The following is a 7,573-nucleotide window of genomic DNA, read 5'->3' as shown; positions in this document are numbered from 1 at the left end:
CCCTTTCTCTTTTTAAAATATGGAAGTGATAACTTTGCCATAAAGGAAAACACATACCTAATCCCCTCTCCCTATCCCATGCATGGTAGTCTCTTAGATGCCAAGTCAAATCCAGCCCCCAGATTTATTTCTGCATGAAAATTTTTAATAAACCATTATTTGGTTGAGTTTTTTGTTGCTGTAGTTAAACATAATTCTAACTGTAGCAAGATTGACATAAAATGGCTTTATGATTTCTTGTTTCTATGTGTAAGAGCAGGAAAAGATATATCAACAAATTACTTTGTTTATACAAACATGGGGCCTCCATTTATGTTGATCATATCTATCTCGTAAAGTGTTAATATTCCTATAATTTTTTTATAAAGGAAAAAAACTTCACCTTTCATTTAGAGAGGACTCGTTATTAAATTTCCATAGCAATTTCTTATACTCATGGAAGATGATGGAATCCAACTTTCATCCTGAAGTCTTTTAACCACAGACAATTTCCATGCGAATAATAAGTGTAGTCTTACATTTGTCTTATTTTATATTCCAAAGGTTATTTTTCTTATTTTCTTATCCTTATTCTACCCAGTAATCCATTTTAAAAGCAATCTCTAAAAATTTTATCACATTAAACTTCTTAATTCTGAAAATTTTAAAGGCAAATACAAATAGAAATGAGAAAACAATGTTAATTCTCTCTGATGCAAAAAGAGAAAGACACTCTCCCCTCCCTTTTCCCCTTTTCTTAGAGCACCACTTTAGAAAACTTGTAATTGTGAGTTCTTTTTCTATCCCTTTGAAATGTAGGTAAATCTTTTTAAAAGCTAAATAAACCTCTTGCCAGTTTACAATCCAGGACTGTCTTTCTCAAGGACCTGAGAGCATTTTTTTTTAAATGTAACCACGAAGGGAGGCAGTGCCCTAATCTAGTTTTAGGGGAGGATAGGAGCCTAACTTCAGCTGGTACTTTGCTCCCAGTTGCAAACCAACCTCCTGTCATAAAGGTATGAGAAATGCTTCCTTTGCATGAAGGCAATTACAAAACAGGTGGCTACCTCAATTACCAGGTAAATTGAGGATGAACTATGTTTGGCAAATGATGCTGTCAAGTCCTCTAGTTATTGTTTATCTTGAGAAATTGTAGACAATCAGTTGCATCTGCTTGGCTATATAAAAGGATAAGATTTCTTTATTTCTTTGTAATATCTTTAGTGGATTGCCTGTGAGATGCATCACATTCTGGTTTAATGCTTATTCAATAAAACGGTTTCTTTTCTTTTTCTTTTCTTTTTTTTTTCTTTTGAGATGGGGTAGCACTCTGTCACTCAGACTGGAATGCAGAGGCATAATCAGGGCTCATTGCAACCTCTGCCTCCCAGGCTCAAGCGATCCTCCTGCCTCAGCTTTCCAAGTAGCTGGGACCACAGGTGTGTGCCATCATGCTCAGCTAATTTTTTTGTATTTTTGTATAGATGGGACTTCACCATCTTGCCCAGGCTGGTCTCTAACTCTTAAGCTCAACCTATCTGTCTGCCTTGGCCTCCCAAAGTCCTGCAATTACAGGCGTGAGCCACCATACCCAGCCCAAACTGTTTTCTTTCTCTTTCTCTTCTACCTTTGTGGGAAGGTGTTATGGGTTGATAGGAGATTCTGTTTTACTGCCTCAACAAAATGGCCCAGGGTCTTTCCATAATCACTGGGCTTACATGTCTCTTCCTGAAAAGCACCATGACACTAAGAAAAGAGCAAGGGTTTCTAGTGGCTCTGTCCCTTATTGGCTGTGTAAATTTGGGAATATTATATGAACTGCATGAGCATCAATTTCCTGATGAGTACTGCAGGAAGTAAGTATAAATACTTAATTTACAGTATTATTGTGAAGATTAGCAATGTTTTGGGAAATGCCTAGCATAATGGACTTAAAAAGTAAAAAATTGAAAGTGGGAACCACAGCTTCCACAAGGTACACTCAAAACCTCATTTGTGTCCTGATATACGTTTTGAGCCAGGAATATGTGTAAGAGTTAAAGAAAGAGTAAATAAATGCAAAACACAACTTGGCAGTTAAAGACAGGTTTACTTTAGATAAAACCTGAAGGGGGCTTCTGGTTGATTTTTTTTTTTTTTTTTTTTTTGGTCAGGAGCACTTTCTCTTACAGACTAAGAGTGTATATTGGTTTTAGGGTAAGGGGGTTTATCACAAGCTTGGAATGTTCATGTGTGGAGGAGAAGTTTATGGTGGGGGCTGGAATCTCTCTCGGAGGAGGGGAAGTTGTCTTGAGGCTGACATCTTTCAGGTAGGAGGGGGGTTATCTCAGGGCTGGCACCTTCCCAGTCGGAGCAGGGTTATCTCAGGGCTAGCATGCCTCTGGCTGAGGAGGAGTTTGGAATGTTTCTGGTTGGAGATGTTATTTGTGGTTTATGGTTTATGTGGTTATTTGTGGTTTATGCTGACCATAGCCATTAGGCTGATGCCCTTTGGACTTAGGAGGTTTTTGATTAAGGTGAACTTTAGAATGAGGGCTTGTCCAAGATGGCAATGTTCCTGCTCTGTCAGTATGGAAAGGACACAGTGTCTTCCAAGGAACTTCCTCTCATGGTGATAGACAGCCATAGACTTGCTCCCATAGCCATCATTCTCCAGGGGCTGTAAGTTGAAGAGTCCTGTGACCTGCGACCTCCATTCAGAGCAATAATTTCTGAGAGAAACTGGACACTCTCCACACTCCTGAATCACTGTGTGCCTTCCTGAAAACACACTGCTGATGTTTAAGACCAGACTCAGGCACCACCCCTGGGTGGGGCATCTGCATTACTGCAGAGGAAGTGGTGTTAGCTCTAGGTGGTACTCTAACCTGAGAAAAGTCTCCTTAGGCTGTCAGGAGGATTGACGGATGAATGGAGAATAAAACTCTCTGAAACATGAAGAGGACTAATAATTTAGGCTGAGGGTGGGGGATCAGTAGCAAAAGAGTATATGGACCATAAAATTCTTAATAACATGCATAATCCTGCTTTCTTATCACCAATTCTGCTTTATCTCTAAGAGCCAAAATGAAGCTTGAGATTTAAAGAAGACAATTTGTTTAACATTTATTTATAGATTCATGAATTAATATTTTTCAGTATCAGGGGCCAATATGAGACTTGATCTGTTTGTCCAAAAATTATTTCTAATCTCTGATCAGTGTTCTTATCTAAACCATGCCTATGGACATAAAGGGTAGAAGGATGATTACCATAAGCTGGGAAGGGTAGTGGGAGGCTGGGGGACAGGTGAGACTGTTTAACAGGTACAAAAAATAGAACGAATAAGACCTACTATTTAATAGCACAACAGGGTGACTACAGTCAATAATAGTTGTACATTTTAAAATAAAGAATGTAAGTGGATTGTGTGTAACTCAAAGGATAAATGCTTGAGGGGATGAATACCCCATTCTCCATATGTGCTTATTTCACATAGCATTCCTGTAACAAAACATCTCATGTACTCCATAAATATATGCACGTATTTAAGTACTCACAAAAATTAAAAATTGAAGAAACTCAAGGCCAAGAAAAAATTTTAAAAAGAAGCAGATTGAGAAAATGTAAGGTGTAGCTGGGAAGAAAAGGTTAGAGAAAGGTAAGAAGAAAATTGTGAAGGACTGTCTGAATTGAAAAGCATTGTCTCTGTGAGTTTGCCAACAGCAACATTATTAGCATTTTGGGCCAGGTAATTCTTTTGGGGTAAGGGGCTTTTCTGGGCACTGTAGAGTGTTTAATAGCATCCCTGGTCTCTGCCCACTAGATGCCAGTAAGATCCTCAGCTGTGGCAAACACAAATGTCTCCAGACACTGCCAAATGTCCCTGGAGGCAAATAGCCCCTGGTTAAAAACCAATGGTCTGTATGTCTACATATTGACTGTTGAATTGATAGAGCAGGAAAAACTTTTAGGAGACATATATATGTGTGTATATATATATATTTATAATATATATATTCATATATACAAAATGAGGATGTTAACATTTTTCTACTATTATGACACATTTTTTATTCCTATGGTGGTCATATGTCCTAAGTTGCTATTATTTTATTTGGCTTTAATTAAATAAGATAATTTCAATGTAAAAATGGGAATTGTGATATATATAAAAACATATTTTTATATATAAATATATATAACTTTTTATATAATTCATTCACAATGCAAAAAGAAATTCAGTCTGATCATGTTCCAGATTTTACCTTGGTCAATATCTTTTATCTCTGACTCCTCAAAGACATATAGACTATTTCTCTATTCTCTCTCTAAGCTGCTGTGTTCCTATTTTTCCCCAAAAAGATTCTTAAACCCTAAAAAGATGACCCCTCCATTACCCCCAACCCACACACATACACACACAAGCACTCACACATATGCACCACAGTGTGCAGAAGGTGGACTAAACCACAGGTAGGTGGGGCTTTCCACTACAAAGCTGAGTGGCAACGCCCAGGAGCTGCTGCAGCTGGATCTGTCTCATGAAATTGCTCAGCCTGTTGAATATATTTCTAGTGGGGAACACATTTTTGTTATCAGTTCCTATAAAATAGAGAAGGACTTAATTGGGGCAGTAAAGGGTATTATAAAAACAAATAGATGTCTGTTAAAGGAAGTTTTTTGGAGTATGTGATGCCTCAGTTCAAAATCTGGCAATTTAATAGGAGTTAATCAGACTGAAGAACAAAAGCATGTGGGAGAAGGTGCTCCAGTTTGAGAAACAGCATACATATACAGGCAGGAAGCAAGGCAGATTATAGCAATTTTAAGACATAATGTATAGTTTGTAAGTTATTATATACTGTACATAAGTGACTCTCATTTTATGGGAGACTAAACAAGAACCTTGAAATGAATCGTCTGTAAATCTTAATATGGTAAGATGAAGGCTATGGGAACAAAATTACTAAGCATATCTACATCCTATCAGAGCACAGATAGGGATAACTGCACTAAGAACAAATAAAAAGAATCATGATACTGATTGATGATAAGAAAATGTTAGTTCTTTAGAGACCCTAATCCCTTTTAGGTGCGGGAAGCATTTCTAAATAAGTTGTAGAAGCTATGATCAATATGATACATAAACGTGATACATTTTGACTACTGAATAAAGCTGACAATTGTCTTTAAAAGGGAGGAAATATATAATAAAGCTTTGACTTAAAGAAACAAAGATTTTCTGATTTTTACAGTATAGCTGATACTGGAGTTATCTTTTAGCTACAAACTACTACAAAACTGAAAAGACATATGAACCAATTCTTTTTAAGGGAAGAAGACAGTGAATGTTTGCAATTCTTGGGAGACGGAAAGACTCTGCAAAGTGACTCCCACATTCACTCAGCATTTCTCCCTTGTGGCTATTTTCTAAGCCTCAGCACTAGGACTTGGAGCCCCCGAAGAGAGTGGCAGCCTTACTGGGTGGAAAAAAACAGAGATGAATATAACTGTGATTTGAAGAAAAGGGTACTAGAGAGAAGTGAATCTTATATAAGGGGGTCTTAAAATACGTGTAGAGTGTTTGCAGAGCCTACACGTAAACTGCACACGCACAGGGAGAAACTCTGGGAAGCCTCACAGAAAACAACTTCTGGGGGTCTAAAAGCTCCATGGAGATTTCAGGGGTTGCACTGTGCAGAAAGACATTGGAGTTCTGGCCTAGCCAGAGCAAAGGAACCTTGGGAAACACCTTGGGCTTTCAATTGACTCACTAGAATAGGGATTACATGCTAAGAGTCAGGGCTATGTTCTAAGACAAAAATAATAATTGAAGAAAAAAACCCTCCCCTCACAGAGATTAAAGTAAGTTTCAACAGTATCAGGGTTGTCTGCTTGTAATTTAACAAAATTAACATTTTTAGAGAAAAACAAAATATTCTACAGATTTTGTAGTGTATAAAAAATGTAATGAAGCAGGAACAAGGGCCAATAATCAAGAGATAATATAATGAATAGAAGCAGACCCACAAATGATTTAAATGTGGAATTAACACACAAGAATTTAAAAATAACTATAATTAATATGTTTTAAAAATTAAGGAAATGTGAATAAAATAAATCAAAATTTTCAACAGGAAATTATTTCAATAGCATATTTTAACAGAGTTTTAAAATAGTAACAGCATACATTTAAAAATTATATAGACATTATAGAGTTGCAAAATACAGTATCTGAAATTAAGAAGCCATTGAATAGGCTTAATATGAGACTGGAAGAGGGACACAGAATTAGTTAATGTAACGACAAATCAACATGAAATGCCTTTAAGTCAAATAAAGAAAAAAAAATTAAAGAACAGATCTGAGCACACAAATGATGTGAGGTAATTCAAATGGCCTAATATATGTGTAACTGGTGCCACAGAGAGGAGTGAGAAAATGAAATTAAAACAATCCGAAAAAATAATAAGTGGAAATTTCCAATTTGGTAAAAGTCTCCACTGATTCAAGGAACTCAGCACGCGCGCACACACACACAGAACAAGAGAAAAGCATACTTCTCCACATCAGAGTAAAACTGCTGAAAATCAAGGAAAAAGAGAAAAATCCTTAAAGTCAGCTTTGCTTTTGGTTTTCAAAGGGTCGATTGCATTTCCCTCAAGTTTTTCTGAAATCATGGATGAGTGAGCCCTAGTAAATGCCCAGCCCTCTTCAGGAGCCAGGAAACATATGTGACCCAGTTGCAAATTTGGGGACAGCCTATGGGGGCCTGAAGATCACTGCATTTGATCCACATAGGTAGATACCTGAGCAGCTGGGCTGGCCAAAACTCATTTGACATTATAGTATAGGCAAGAGAATGGTGTGGACTCCTCATTCCAGTCAACCAAAAGCAAAGAAGGGGGTTCTACTGGCTGAGATTATTGATACTGCCTTTCATGGAGAAATAGTTTGCTACAATACAGTGGGGTAAAGAAGAGTAGGTCTGTGGAAATTCTTAATCCCACCATGAATGATGATAAAATTTAATGGAAAACTACAGCAACTCAATATAGGCAGGACTGCTAAAGACATAGATCTTGAGGTCATCATCCCACCAGACAAAGGAAAGTGCTTGCTGAGGGCAAAAAACAATAATGAATGATGGCAGAAGAATGAAATTGTGCCTAGCAACTACAACCACTTCACCAGTGACAGAAACAAGATCTGAAGTAGTTGTGGGTACATCTTCCTTTGATGTGTGTGTGTGTGGCGGGAGGGTAGAGGTTAACAACCCATTCTTTTTATTTATTTTGTTCTTCTACTCTCTGCAATAGTCTGTGTTTTTATTTGTTAGCTTTATGGCTCACTATAAAATTTACAGGTTATCGAAGGAGAAGTATGACTCAACTAGAAAAATAATAAACTTCACTTAAAGATGTATAAAGTGACACAAGGGACCTTGCATTTTCTTTTGGGGAAAAGGTTAGCATCCTTACAATTTTATGGAAGATAATTGCATCATATTAGATAGAATAATTATTTTATTATTGTCTTATATGGAAATTAAATACCAACAAATGAGGTATGACCTAATGCAAAGTTTATAAGGAGGTACAAAATGGTGGTT

Source organism: Chlorocebus sabaeus, chromosome 29 (genome assembly GCF_047675955.1).
Source record: "Chlorocebus sabaeus isolate Y175 chromosome 29, mChlSab1.0.hap1, whole genome shotgun sequence".
In the NCBI taxonomy this organism is placed as follows: domain Eukaryota; kingdom Metazoa; phylum Chordata; class Mammalia; order Primates; family Cercopithecidae; genus Chlorocebus; species Chlorocebus sabaeus.
This window is presented reverse-complemented; position numbering follows the sequence as displayed.